General features: G+C 35.5%; 1 protein-coding gene across 1 annotated transcript in view; it reads left to right on the forward strand.

Moving 5' to 3' along the window:
- SPATA16 (spermatogenesis associated 16) overlaps nt 1-16,466 on the forward strand; it is a 223,390-nt gene that overhangs the window by 38,425 nt on the left and 168,499 nt on the right. The gene's annotated exons all lie outside the window — the stretch shown is intronic.

The following is a 16,466-nucleotide window of genomic DNA, read 5'->3' on the forward strand; positions in this document are numbered from 1 at the left end:
CCCAAAATGAATTTCACAAAATTCTAGGCCCTCAAGATGTTCTTTTTAAAAAAATGAGTTTGCTGCAGGAAGGGAATTCTATGGACAAATAAGTTTGTAAAATATTGTATGCCATATCTTCCTCTTAGATATTTGCATGTCTTAGTATACATTAGCATGTTAAGTAGTTTTAATAGCTCTAAACTACTAAAACTACTTAACATATCACCTGCTTATTTGATCTGAGAAACATTTTTGATCTAATAACTCCTTAACTTTCTGTGGAACATACAATTTCAGAACTGTTTCTGTCCTGAAGGAACCTGTGGTACTGAAAGAAAAGGAAAAAACCGGTGGTAGTAGAGACCCAGACTTTTATCTTGTATCATAACCCACGTGGCACTCCTTCACATGAGGGTGAATGGATGAGGAATTTGAAAAAATAATTTAGAATTCAGAGAAAGAAATCTATTTCTCTCCTTGTAGTAGATTAAACTATTGGTTCCAATTCTTCTCTCCCACCCCCACCCAGTCATAGCATTATTCATCCACATCCCACCAGTCTCAGCCCTTGACATGGGGCTTGGCCATGTGACTTGCTTTGGCCAATGGGATGGGAGTGGACCTGAAATGACTGAGGCTTTAAATGTGCTTGTCCAGTTGTCTTACTCTCTTCTACTCCTGCCTTTTCCATGAGAAGATCACGTCTCAGACAGCTGCTCTTACAAGCCCTAGTTAACCTAGAGTTAACTACCATCTTAGAGCCAAGCCTAGCTGAACATAGCCTAGATTGGCCAACCTTAGCCAACCTGCAGGTGTGTGGACAAAAAATAATTGCATATTGTTGTATGCCAGTGAGTTTAGGGGCAGTTTGTTCTACGATGATTTCATGGCAATTGCTGAATTATATACTGCTCCACAGTAGTTTGCTCCAAAATAATTAATACTGCTATAAATGTCCATAATAGCTAAAAGAGAACATGGTAATGAAATCAGGTGATGTATCATAGGGCACTGAATTTGTGGATCATTGTTTTATTAATTCCCTTTATTCTTAAATTCTTGAAAATGATGTCCTGTCAAAAGCATAAAATTTTTTGATATCTTACTTCTCTTAGTACGGTTATCCCAACAGTTTTAAAGAAAATATACCCTCCCAGACAGCTCAGCTTTCCCCACTTAAACAAAATGAAGTAATGAAAAACATTTAATTGACATGAATATAAATTTTAAAAGCAATACATCTGCAGTTTAATATATTAAAACCAAGGATTCCACAGAAACCCCAATTGTGATCAAATGTCCTCAAAATATTAATTTTAGTTTTACTGCTATTCAGCAAAGGGGATGAAGAAGTACATCAAAAACTCTCCTGCCTAAGGAACTAGTCATTCTGACATGACAAACTTTGGCCCGGCAGGCTCCTCACTGCTACCAGCGAGGCCTTCATCCCTGGACCCCAGGCAAAGACCCTGTGTTCCTGACAAGAACTGTGCTCTTTTTCTCCCCAGAGCACCTCCGTTCTCTCTTCTTTTTCTCATTTTTGTGCATCATCTCTCATCCATCTTCTCTCCATTTCTACACGTTCTAGACTCCTCTGCTTCTAGTCATCCCTGTCTATAAAATGGGTGATTGTAGGAATTAATTGATTCTTGTATATAAAAGTACCTTACCTGGTTGCTCAACAAATACTGATCTATCTCTCTATTTTCCTGACTATCCTACCTATGCTACCAATTCCTTAATGGTAGTCCAGCGAGCTATAGATAGATAGATACATACATACATACACAGATATCTATATCTCACTAGACTACTATATAATCTGTCTCACTGCATGTATGAATATGAAAGAAGTAGTCATAAATAAGAAACCAGAGTTAACGATAACTGTTGGGATTCACATTTGTCCTTCTAGGATTTGACTGTGACTCACATTAACGGCCAGCTGAGGAACACACTATCTAAAAAAAAACAGGATCTAGGTGAGACAGCAGATCTGGATTTGAATCATAGCTTTAGAACTTACTGTCTGATAAGTTAGTACCCTCTCTTCAACCCAATTTCCTCACCTGAAAATTGGGAGTAATAATATTTAATAGGATACCATCTATAAAAGATAATATCTAATGGAATACTATATATGAAGAGCTTAGCACAATGCCAAACACACAGCCAGCACTCAATAAATGCTAGCTATTATAATTATTGTACAAGAGCTGAGTTTGTAAGTGATAGTATATTTACTTTATAATATAAATACCTTGAAACAAGCACACTATTAACATTATCTTTGTTTTAAAATCACTACCTTTATGAGCTGAAATACACAGACAAGAAGGAAGGAAGATTTATTGTATTAATTCATCTCACTCCCACCATGTTTCTAATCTGCTTTACACATCAGATAGCTAGAGTTTAGGGGTATCCCTGGGCGGGGGGAGAAAAACAGCAACTGAAGGTTAATGTGTATCATTTACATGCTTCAGAGCATAAGCAAATTACTGGCTGGTCAGATAAAGGTGAAACACAGTGGAATGAACTCACTATGGCCACGCCTCTATTTTAAGGCTACCTATAAGAAAAAAAAAAAAGATTGAAGCATAGCTATTTTAACAAATAGGAGTAGGAGTGATTAATTACTTTTTACTGTCATTCGACAGTGCGTCACCCAGGGAGCAACCTTATTTCTCCAATTCCGCTATAAATTTAATAGCGGTCACATCATGGCCTACTTGGCTGAAAAGCATTGCTCCTGAAACGCTGATGGTACTTTTAAGTCCGCTGATGTGTGAACATAATTCTCTGTGTCTCTTAGCTCCACATACTCTGTCTCTCCCAGGGAGACACTTTAGTAGATCTATGTGGCACCATGTGGAAAGTTACAAGGGACGAGCTCTCTGATTCTTTCCTCTTTCATGTAACAAAATGAGAGAAAATTTAAAACCAATGGGTGTTATTCTATGGTGTAGATATTCTTTCCACTCTGTTAAGGGAGTATAAAAAGATATTTATTAAAATTGAAAACTATTAGTTATGAGACCATTGCCGTCTGAACATTTAGTTTGGTATCTAAAAAGGGATTGTAAAGATCCCATTGAAAAATTTGCAGGATAGGATGGTGGTTAGCCATTGTGCCTAAAGCCCATACCTCTATTTGTAGTAACCCACAGGAAGAAATTTCTAAAAAGTAGGATCTTCGCAAAGGCCTGCCAGACACCAGGTCTGGTAGAATTTCCAAAAAACAAACCCTCAAGGAAGAACAGATGATAAAAAGTAGATTATCACCTATATCTACTGCATGCCCAACTCAGAGACTCATGTTCAAGGACTCATTTCTGGGGCTCTAAGTTCTATTTCATACCCTAATTCCAGTATTAGTACTCTCTTTTTGTATCTATGCATAAATGTTAATCCCTTCAATATTTAGGAAGTAGAAATGACCATGAAATGGTTTATTTCACCTTGAGATATGAAGTTAATGAGAAGAAGAGGTGGTGAAAAAAAGAGCAGTGAACTCTGGAGGCTGAAGTTTCTTTGGTTTTTGTTTTTTTCTCCTTACAATTCTCCCAGCAAAGAAAGTTCTATATGTAAGTTCTAACAGTACCAAGGTGAGCTGCAAGAAGAAGATACCAACCCAGTCTCTAGTAAACATTTGGCGTGGACCAGGCTCCTGTGCAGTCAGACCTTAAGAAAGATTCTACATGGTGAAAAAAAAAAAAAAAAAAGGAAGCATTAAACTCAGGGGGAATACTGAAGTCATGTTTTCCAAGAGAAAACCACAGGAAGTTTTCATGAGCAGTTCTACTGAATGTCCAACAGAGGTGTTAGGTACTAAGATTTAAAAAAAAAAAGAAAATCCGGGAACAGAATAATTTAGGACAATGAGCCTGATATGGAGGAAAGAGGACTTTCCATTAAAAAAAAAACAACTCAGTTTTAGCCCCTGTTAACTGGGAAAATCATTAGACTTCTCTTAGCATAAGATTTTTTTCTTTTTAAAAAAAACTATATAAGTTTCAGGAGGTTATCATTATAATTCAACATCTGTATACTACAAAGTGGTCACCAGCACAAGTCCATTTACCATCCGTCACCATGCAGTTGACTTTCTTCACCCATAGGTTTTAATACCTGTCAAATGGGAAAATTTGTTTTATCTACTTTGTGGAGATACTAAAAAGTTAGATGTAATTATATACATGAAAATCTCTGAGAAATTTTAAAAATTCATGAGTAATGGAGTCTTTAATGTCTTTCCGGTTTTAGAGATTGTCTTCTGTATTTCTGATTTGATACTATCACTTATTGATTCTTATTGCTTCCAGTTTAAAATTATGCTGCAATTTAATTTTTGATTTCTTTATAATTTATTTTCTTCAATTCCCTAATCTCACTGTTTCAAAATAACAAATGTATACTGCCTTTACAAATGATCTTTTCTATTTTGATTCAAGGGAACATCTTCAGAATTCAGTGCTAGGACAGGGAAAGAAATGCAGAACATGCCAAAACACCAGGCATCCATGACTAATCTCATAGAAATTAACAAGAAAAAGAGTAAGAGCATAAAAGACAAATGGTAAAGGATCTGACAGATAATCCATAAATAATGAAATATAAATGACTAACAAATATGCAAAAAAAGGTCTAGTCTTACAAGCAACTAGGACAAGCAGGTGGTAACATTTTAAAGAATAATAAGAAGCCCACACTTTCTTAAAGAGTTACTGGCAAGAAAGATGGAAGTAAAAGCTATGAATTCTCTTCCTGAGTAAAGCACACAAGCACACAACACACTTCTATATACGAAAAACTAAAATAAAAGGCCAGGACCAGATGACTTCACAGGTGAATTCTATCAAATATTTAGAGAAAAGCTAACACCTCTCCTTTGCAAACTCTTCCAAAATATAGCAAAGGGAGGAACATGCTCAAACTCATTCTACGAGGCCACCATCATACTGATAGCAATACCAGACAAAGATGTCACAAAAAAAGAAAACTACAGGCCAGTATCACTGATGAACATAGATGCAAAAACCTGCAACAACATACTAGCAAACAGAATCCAACAGCACATGAAAAGGGACATACACCATGATCAAGTGGGGTTTATCCCAGGAATGCAAGGATTCTTCAATATATGCAAATCAATCAATGTGATACACCATATTAACAAACTGAAGAAGAAAAACCATATGATCATCTCAATAGATGCAGAAAAAGCTTTCGACAAAATTCAACACCCATTTATGATAAAAACCCTCCAGAAAGTAGGCATAGAGGGAACTTATCTCAACATAATAAAGGCCATATATAACAAACCCACAGCCAACATCATTCTCAATGGTGAAACACTGAAACCATTTCCTCTAAGATCAGGAACAAGACAAGGTTGTCCACTCTCACCACTATTATTCAACACAGTATTGGAAGTTTTAGCCACAGCAACCAGAGAAGGAAAAGAAATAAAAGGAATCCAAATCGGAAAAGTAGAAGTAAAACTGTCACTGTTTGCAGATGACATGATACTCTACATAGAGAATCCTAAAGGTGCTACCAGAAAACTATGAGAGCTAATCAATGAATTTGGTAAAGTAGCAGGATACAAAATTAATGCACAGAAATCTCTTGCATTCCTATACACTAATGACGAAAAATCTGAAAGAGAAATTAAGGAAACACTCCCAAAAAGATATTTTATTCTTTTTGTTGCACTTTTTGTAACAAAAAGAATAAAATATCTAGGAATAAACATACCTAAAAAGACAAAAGACCTGTATGCAGAAAACTATAAGACACTGATGAAAGAAATTAAAGATGATACAAACAGATGGAGAGACATACCATGTCCTTGGATTGGAAGAATCAACATTGTGAAAATGACTATACTACCCAAAGCAATCTACAGATTCAATACAATCCCTATCAAACTACCACTGGCACTTTTCACAGAACTAGCACAAAAAATTTCACAGTTTGTATGGAAACACAAAAGACCCCAAATAGCCAAAGCAATCTTGGGAATGAAAAATGGAGCTGGAGGAATCAGGCTCCTGGACTTCAGACTATACTACAAAGCTACAGTAATCAAGACAGTATGGTACTGGCAGAAAAACAGAAATATAGATCAGTGGAACAGGATAGAAAGCACAGAGATAAACCCACACACATATGGTCACCTTATCTTTGATAAAGGAGGCAAGAATATACAATGGAGAAAAGACAGCCTCTTCAATAAGTAGTGCTGGGAAAACTGGACAACTATAAGTAAAAGAATGAAATTAGAACACTCTGTAACACCATATATAAAGATGAACTCAAAATGGATTAAAGCCCTAAATGTAAGGCCAGACACTATCAAACTCTTAGAGGAAAACATAGGCCGAACACTCTATGACATAAATCACAGCAAGATCCTTTTTGACCCACCTCCTAGAGAAATGGAAATAAAAACAAAAATAAACAAATGGGACCTAATGAAACTTCAAAGCTTTGGCACAGCAAAGGAAACCATAAACAAGACGAAAAGACAACCCTCAAAATGGAAGAAAATATTTGCAAACGAAGCAGCTGACAATGAATTAATGTCCATACTTTACAAGCAGCTCATACAGCTCAATATTGAAAAAACAAACAACCCAATCCAATAATGGGCAGAAGATCTAAATAGACATTTCTTCAAAGAAATATACAGATTGCCAACAAACACATGAAAGGATGCTCAACATCACTAATCATTAGAGAAAAGCAAATCAAAACTACATTGAGGGGCTTCCCTGGTGGCGCAGTGCTTGAGAGTCCGCCTGTCGATGCAGGAGACGCGGGTTCGTGCCCCGTTTCGGGAAGATCCCACATGCCGCGGAGCGGCTGGGCCCGTGAGCCATGGCCACTGAGCCTGCGCGTCATTGCCAACAAACATATGAAAGGATGCTCAATATCACTAATCATTAGAGAAATGCGTATCAAAACTACAATGAGGTAACACCTCACACCAGTCAGAATGGCCATCATGAAAAAATCTACAAACACTAAATACTGGAGCAGGTGTGGAGAAAAGGGAACCCTCTTGCACTGTTTGTGGGAATGTAAATGGATACAGCCACTATGGAGAACAGTATGGAGGTTCCTTAAAAAACTAAAAATAGAACTACCATTTGACCCAGCACTCCCACTACTGGGCCTATACCCTGAGAAAACCATAATTCAAAAAGAGTCATGTACCACAGTGTTCACTGCAGCTCTATTTACAATAGCCAGGACATGGAAGCAACCTAAGTGTCCATCCAGAGATGAAGGGATAAAGAAGATATGGCACATATATACAATGGAATATTACTCAGCCATAAAAAGAAATGAAATTGAATTGCTTGTAGTGAGGTGGATGGATCTAGAGTCAGTCATACAGAGTGAAGGAAGTCAGAAAGAGAAAAACACATACTGTATGCTAACACATATATGTGGAATCTAAAAAAAAAAAAAATGTTTCTGAAGAACCTAGGGGCAGGACAGGAACAAAGACGCAGACATAGAGAATGGACCTGAGGACACAGGGAGGGGGAAGTGTAAGCATGGACATATTACACTACGAAATGTGAAATAGATAGGTAGTGGGAAGCGGCCACATAGCACAGGGACATCTGCTCGATGCTTTTGAACACCTAGAGGGGTGGGATAGGGAGGGTGGGGTTATGGGGATATATGTATAGGTATAGGTGATTCACTTTGTCATACAGCAGAAAGTAACACAACATTGTAAAGCAATTATACTCCAATAAAGATGTTAAAAGAAAAAGAAAAACTAAAATAAATGAATTAAGTATTAAGTAAAAATACTAGCTAAAAAAAAAGTACAGAGAAACAAAGCAAAAACCCAAAAACCCTTAGGAAAGAAGGGGGGGGAATAACAAAGCCAACATAAAAGCCAAAATCAATTAATTAGGAAGCAGAATAGCAGAATTAATAAATTAATCTAAGAGTGTGTTGCTTTTAAAAAAACAAAATAATCAAACCCCTGCTATTCTAATTAAGAAACAAACAGAGAAAACAAAACTACAGAGCACCAAGAGTGGAAAGGGGAATGACACCACTGGTACAACAGGCATTTAAAATGTTCTAAGAATATAATGTTCTTCACTGTAATGACAGATTTTAGAGTCCTAATGAAACTGGTAATTTTCTAGGAAAATATAAATTAACAAAATTGATACAAAACACTGAAAACCTACACAGTACAATAATCAAATAAGAAAAAAAAAAGAGGTGAAATGAGCTGGGTTGAAATTTTTTTTAACTATTTATTTCCAAGTGTTCCAGAGTATCGAAAAGACATGGATCTTTCCAATTTGTTTTATATAGCTAGCATAAGCCTGACACCAAAACGTGATGAACATAACTCAAAATAAATTATATATTTGGGAAAAAATCTAATTATATATTTACTAAGTGAAAATAAATCAATATGAATTAGAACAGCCCAATTTTAAAATGAATAAAATTCATGAACAGTATACACATACACATGGCCAATAAACATGCGCGGTTGACTTAGTAATCAAATTAAGGTGAGGTGCCTTTGTTACTCATCTGATTAGCAAAGAATAAATAGATTAAAACATTGCTAATACCTAGTGTGCATGAGGATATAGAAAAACAAGAACTTAAATACCTTGTTGGTAAAAGTGTAAAACTTTTCTGGAGACCACTTTCATGATGTATATTTTCTAAAATATGTTTTTTGGGTTCTAATATATATGCCTGTCTCGGCAATTCCCATATGTAAGAGTACATTATAACAGATAGAATATGAAAATTTAGAAATGGATCAAATGTGTGGGCAAAGAGGTATATACAAGGCTGTTCAATGTACCTTATTTATGACATTAAGAACTTTCAGTGTCTCTGGAGAAATTTCTCACTAGGAAAAACATTAAATGGGGATCTGGTAAAATTATGCAGCCATTTAAAAAATGGTATAAATCTATATTTATTAATGTCTAAGATACAGTCAAAGAAAGAAACATAATAGTATGGATAATGAATAATATCATTTTCATAAATGGAAGGAGAAAGACATAGATAGATGACAGAGAGATGATAGACAGAGAACTAGCTAAGATAGATATATCCACACCAACATCTAACAGTGGTCATTTTTTAATAATAGAATTGTGAATTTTTTTCTCTTTATAATTTCTTAATTATCTAAATTTCTAACAGTTTAGTACAGTTCTTTTCATTATCTGTGTCAAAGAACCAATTCTCTTTGGTGTTGGTTTTGTCCCAATCTGTTGTGGAATGATACTTTATTAAACAGAGTAAAAATAAATTACTAGAAAAAAATGAAGTAAAAATATGACATAAAAATACAAAAGCTAGGGCTTCCCTGGTGGCGCAGTGGTTGAGAGTCCGCCTGCCGACGCAGGGGACACGGGTTCGTGCCCCGGTCTGGGAAGATCCCACATGCCGCGGAGCGGCTGGGCCCATGAGCCATGGCTGCTGAGCCTGTGCGTCCGGAGCCTGTGCTCTGCAACGGGAGAGTCCACAACAGTGAGAGGCCTGTGTACCATTAAAAAAAAAAAAAGCTAATTTTTATTATAATTCAAGAAATATAATATTTCTCTATCAAACTACTATGAAAGTTTCTAAATGCTTACTCTGTTTCTGTGCTTATCTCATCATGGATCAGTAGCTCATGAACTGACACTGTAGCACTGGTGTAGTGATTAAACACACAGACTCTATGGCCAGACATCTAGGTATGAATCCAAATTACTGTGTAGCCTGAGATGATTACATAACTCTCTAAACTTCAGTTTCCTCATCTGTAAAATGAGTAATGAGTGCTATGCACTGAATGCTTGTCCCCCCCAAATTCATATGTTGAAACTTAATCATATATGTGATGGTATTTGGAGGTGGGGCCTTTGGGAGGTGATTAGGTCTTGAAGGTGGAGCCCTCATGAAGAGAATTTGTTCCCTTATAAAAGAGACCCAACTGAGCTCTCTGGTCCTCTTTCTGCCATGGGAGGTTACCATGAGAAGTTGACAGTCTGCAACCTGGAAGAGCACCCTCACCAGAAGTGGACCACACTGCACCCTGATCTTGGACTTCCACGTCTCCAGAACTGTGAGAAGTAAATGTTTATTTTTTAAGCCACCCAGTCTATGGTATTTTGTTATAGCAACCTGAACTGACTAAGACAATGGGCATGAAAACAGTGATTATCAAATGAGGTAATAGATGGAGCGCTCTTAGAACACTGCTTGTAACATAATATAAGCACTATTTAAATGTTTGCAATTGTCATCATTATAAAAATAGAGTTTATAGTAGAGTTAATATTGGGAAATAAAGCCAATAATTTAGTAGACAATCTTGAGACACTCTCCCAGAATGCAGTGGTGAAATGAATCAGAGAGCCTAACAGACATGAAGAACAGAGATGGAAATGCAACTTAAGTACTTTCTTAAGAAAGGAAACATGGCAGTTGGGATGGGAACAATAATCAAAGATGTAAGTGAAGAAAACTTTTCTAAGTTAAAACAAAAAACAAGAAACCTGGGTATGGAAGCACAAAGACCTTACCTCTTTCCAGGCAAAACAGATGAAAATAGAACACATCTGGATTCATGGGAGCAATAATTTTGAATTACAAGAAGACAGAAAAATATATCACATGCTTGGGGAAAACAAAGAAATTTCAACACAGGAAGTTCTTTTAAATTATGTCTAGTTTAATCCAAAAAAGTATTATTTTTTTCCTCCTCTGCATGCTAAATATGAGAACATAAATGGAGAACTATGTATTTACAGAGAAACGGTTATGTCTCAAGAAACACAGACTCAGCCACATTCCTTTACATGTATAAAGTCAGCAAAAATACATTCTCAGTTATGCATGAGCTCAGAGAAGTTACCATCCACATAACCCCTCTTTGAAAAATTACTTGGAAGTGGGGCTTGCAAACTGAAAGATGTTTAAGAAAAAGTAAATAATGAAGTCGTAATACAAAAGGACCTGCCACCTTCTCCCTGTGAATATCACTAAGTACAACCCTCATCTCATGGCAAATGTCCTTAAATAAGAGACCACAATAATGAGAATGTGGAGAAACTGATGCATTCTTTCACAATGGCTGCCAAATAAAACTTCAGAGCAAACTTCATTATGAATTATTACCCTTCATTGTAAAAATCAGTCTATAATTTGACAAGAAAAAAACCCAAGAAAATTATTTCCCTCAGATATGATTAATCTTCTCATCCCAAATCTCAGTTAAACATGATAATAATTGTGCTAAAACAAAAGGAGGGGGATAAAATGAAAGACACTTAAACCTTAACATGATTATTTTTTAATTAAACTTTACTTTGAGATAACTGTAGATTCTTATGCGGTTGTAGGAAATAATGCAGAGAGATCCCATTTACTCTTTATGCAGTTTTCTCCCACTGGTAAGCTCTTGCAAGACTAGTACCATCACCAAAATATTAAGATTCAGGCATTCCACCAATCTTAAAATTTCTCCAACTTTACTTGTACTCGTCTGTGTGTGTGTGTGTGTGTGTGTGTGTGTGTGTGTGTGTGTCTTCTGTGTATCTACCCAACAAAGTCAAAATACCTTACAGTTTACAGTTCTAACACTACAAGGATTCCTTCCTGTTGTCCTTTTATAACCACAACACCCATTCCATCCCTAACCCCACACAATCACTAATCTGTTCTCTATTCCTATAATCTTGTCATGTAATCATACAGTATATAACCTTTAGGGATGGGTTTTTTTTCACTCAGCATAATTCCCTAGAGATTCACTTAAGTTGTTGCATTATCACTCACTCATTCCTTCTTATAGATGAACAATACTTTACAGTATAGCTGTACCACCATTTTTTTAATCATTCACCATTGAAGGACATCTAGATTGCTGCCAATTTGGGGCTATTATGAATTAACTTGCTATAAACATTCACGTACGGATTTCTGTGTGAACATAAGTCTTCGTTTCTCTGGGATAAGTGCCCAACGTTGAGCTGTACAGTAGTTGCATGTTTAGTTTTTTAAGCACCCGCCATATTGTTTTCTCCACTGGCTGTACCATTTTACATTCCTGTCAGCAATGTGTGAATGAGCCAACTCCTCACCATTCTCAGATTTTGGTGTTGTCACTATTTTGTATTTTAACCATTCTAATAGGTATGTGGTGATACCTCATTGTAGTTTTAATTTACATTTTTCTGATGACTAATGATGTCAAACAATAAACACGTCGAACATCTTTTTATGAGCTTATTTGCCATCTGGATGTCCTCTTCAGTGAAAAATCTGTTCATGTCTTTGCCCACTTTCAAATTGGAGTCTTTTTTTTTCTTAACTGTTGAGTTTTGATTCCATTATGGTAGCAAATATACTCTGAATGATTTCAGTATTTTTCAATTTGTTGACGTTTACTTTATTGCCCATGATATGCTCTATATCAGTGACTTTTCCATGGGTGCTTGAGAAAAACATGTATTCTGCTGTTGTTAGGTGGAGTGTTTTACATATATGTCAATTACCATTGGTTGATTGTGTTGCTCAGATCTTTATGATCTTTGCTGATTTTCTTTCTAGTATTTCTATCATTTGCTGAGAGTGGGATATTGAAATATCCAACTATAATTATAACATGAGTATATTTTAATACGTTTTAGATTTTAATTGAAAACATAAAAAGAAGCACAGCATATGAAAAAGAATTGCAAAGCTTATATACAATACATAATTTATTATAAAAACATGAAAAGGATGTTAGGAATATGTAAAAAATTAATGGCAATTATACATGGTGATAGGGTTATGGGTAACTTACTCTCCATCTTTAGATTTTTTTGTAATTTCCAAAGCAATATAAAAACCTTAAAAATTTCTGATTGGATGAATGATATATACTCTTATTTGTAGCTAACTGATAACTCAAGTAATGCCACATTTTTCAAGATTTATTGTTCTCTCCTAGACCTTCAGGGATCACTCAAAATTATGTCCCAGGAATATGGTGGGCAAACACTCACCATACAGTATTCTAATAAGGGAGAATCTATTAGCAATATCAATCTTATTAATGATGATACTAATTAAAGAAAAATGTGTGGCCAAATTTTTAAGAATGGGACCCATAATATAATATTTAATCTTGGTTATTTCTGCTATTATTGGGCTTTATATTATTTTTCTCTGTGTTTTTAAACAAAACTTGAAATTCCTTTTTGCCACAATTTCTGAAAATAGTTTTGATATTTATTTCTTAAAAGAACTTTGAGATACCTTAGAAAAAGGTTTTATAACTCTGAAGTATTGCCATCCTGTTTTCAGAAAACTATCAAATATATTTTGTAAAATACGTATTTTTTTATTAAAATTTGAGCTGTGATTCTAATTTACTACTGAAACTTCATTTTAATCTACCTTCTCATGAAAACAACAACAATACACATAAGAGTCTTCACTGCAGTTTCCCTTAAATATTATGCTTTTAATTTGTCCATGCTTCATTCAAAAATATTTTAGGCTTCTTTTCAAAACAAAAAACTAACACATAATTTTTGTTTCCTAATTCAGTCTTCTCACTGATATACTATATCAGGTAGTTTTAAAGTTTTTATTGCCTTATCTCCATGAGTTATTTCACCAAAAAGGTAAAGTGTATAGCTTTAGACAAATATAATTTGAACTAAGTCACCCTTCCTACATTCAAACAAATACATCTCACATTAAAGTTCTTCATCTTCTAGAGAATTAACTTCTCAGTCTCTACAAATGTCTGCATGAAAATTTTAAAATTCAGCAAAATATCTGTAATGTCCTTTATAATCCTGACACCAGTACTTTGTCTATATTTACTATAATTCTACCTTTAACTTCAACATATTTATAACAATTTGCAAAAGCTTATTTCAAAGATGCCCCACTTTGGCAAATAAATAAGGCAACCTTTGATAAAATCAGAAAGTACTCTATCTTAGAGTACTTGACTGATAAACCAAGATCACTACAAATATACATAAGCCTACCCAGCAGGCTGCCTGTTCTCCCATTTTAATATGAACTGAAAAATTATCCCTGTCTCTCCTTGCTGTCTTATAGTTTGGCTTCATAAAGTATACTCTTTAGTGTGTTAAGATGATCATTTTATTCCTTTTCTGGCCTTGAATCTCACAGAAGTAGAGAATATTGAAGACATTAGATCAGGCATTTATTCTTCACTTTATCTCAATGTTCATAGGCGAAGTCTTTAATATTATTAAATCTGAAGGTCAGCTTCCTCTTACCATGGAGGATCTGAGTGTCCTTGTAGATGCTACTCCCTGAATGGCCCACATATTCATCCCACAAAAAGTGTGCCTGAGAAAGGAAACATGCCTGCTCCAGCGCAACAGAGAGGGACACAGAGGAGGAAGGGGCAAAGGACACATACACTGTGGGGCTTGTTTGTTTCTCTTTTGTTTCTTTAAGATTTTATGTGAAAAATCCATGAGATGTGAGCATTTAAGACTTGAAAAACAAATGCTGATTTAATTTAGAGGATAAAATTAATCAAGAGGTTCTAGAATTTTAATATGATGATATGCTGGCAAATAAAACTATGTAATTTCTGCTCATTTTGTTTTCTACTGATTTGGGCTTTATAAAGAGCTATGTCATCCAAAAACCTTTTTATTTTCCCCCTGAAAAACTGTTGCTTTAGGTAACTCTGGGTCCTACAGGATCAGGTTGGCCCTACAGGATCAGAGGAAAGGTGTGGTCTCAAGCTGTCATGTTCAAACTATAACACTTTCTCTTAAATGATATTTTAAGGTCTGTTTCCAACTATATTGACATTCATGAGGTCAGACTCTCAGGAATAGTTACTAAATCAGTGTTAAATGCTTTGTCTCTTTTATTATCAATTTTATCAGGTAATCTTTATAAAGCAACCAGACAACATTGACTGAGGTCATTTACTTTGTATCTTCTACAAGAGTCTTTGCTTTTTTTCCCTCCAAATAATTGAGAACTGTACTCTGAGGACCCTTATAAGAACATGCATAGAATTTGACTCTTTTCTAAAGGATAATCTGAGGGGAAAAACTTTTACATTTGATTGTGTGCATATAGCTGTTCAGGAAAAGGAATAATAGATTACATATCTAAAGAGCTCTTATAATTAGTTAGAAAAAGATTATGGAAATAGGCAAGGAATAGAAAACCGGAATTTACATGGAATTAAAAATAGCCAAAATTTATTTAAAAGACCTATCTAATGCAAATTAAAATGTAAGGGCAGTAATTTTTGTCTGACAATTACTAGTAATTACTCAATAACTATATATTGACTGAATGTATGTATTATAGTAACAAATTTCTCCCATCAAATTGGAAAAGACTTTTAAAAATGATATGAATTCTCAGACTTGACAGGATATCCAAGCAAAAGATAGTAGCACTAGGTAACTACCAATTCAAACTAGGGATGCTAAACATCTAGATTCACCTTCAGCTCATAGTTGTTGGATAAAATTAAGAAGAGAAATACATTTTCGAACAGAATATAGTCTTTCTCAACCCATTTGCACTTTAAAAAATAACTGACAACAATGTTAATGTAAATGAGGTTGCAAGGCAACCTCAACTTACTCTATAAAAGAAAGGTTAGGGGACTTCCCTGGTGGCATAGTGGTTAAGAATCCACCTGCCAATACAGGGGACACAGGTTCGAGCCCTGGTCAGGTAAGATCCCACATGCCGCGGAGCTACCAAGTCCATGCGCAGCAGCTACTGAGCCTGCGCTCTAGAGCCCGCGAGCCACAACAGCTGACTGAGCTCGCGTACTGCAACTACTGAAGCCCGCGCGCCTTGAGCCCGTGCTCTGCAACAAGAGAAGCCACCACAATGAGAAGCCCACGCGCCACAACTAGAGAAAGCCCGTGCGCAGCAACGAAGACCCAACGCAGCCAAAAAAATTTAAAAACAGAAAAATTAGTTTAAATAATATCATTTAAATAAAAAGGATTTAGAATACAAGAAATTTTACACTAAGGTATATATAAATAGATATTAACTCCAAATATTACTATCCCTGGTAAGAAAAGCATAGAGGATATAGAAAACAGCAAAGAAGCAGATTATCGGAATAGGGTCACTAAACAGAGGCGGAGTTTCTCCTCCCCCATCAGCCTTGATTCTAAGACACAGTAGAAAACTCTGAGGGGAAAAAAAAAGTGCTGATCTATCCTTGTCATATTATTGACACTTCTTAATGTTTGGGCTTCTCCTCCCAAAATTAATTATTTTCTTCTTCTACAGTTTATTTGTGGCGCCCAGAAACCACTGACTTCCTGGAATTTTTATTAAGAATTCCACATTCCTGCCATGTTTTTCAGATACTGTGGCCTCCGCCAATAAATTCTAATAAATTTTCACTTCTTTTCTTTCAATAACATCCTAGAGAATATGATTCA

Source organism: Lipotes vexillifer, unplaced genomic scaffold (genome assembly GCF_000442215.2).
Source record: "Lipotes vexillifer unplaced genomic scaffold, Lipotes_vexillifer_v1.1 scaffold37, whole genome shotgun sequence".
In the NCBI taxonomy this organism is placed as follows: domain Eukaryota; kingdom Metazoa; phylum Chordata; class Mammalia; order Artiodactyla; family Lipotidae; genus Lipotes; species Lipotes vexillifer.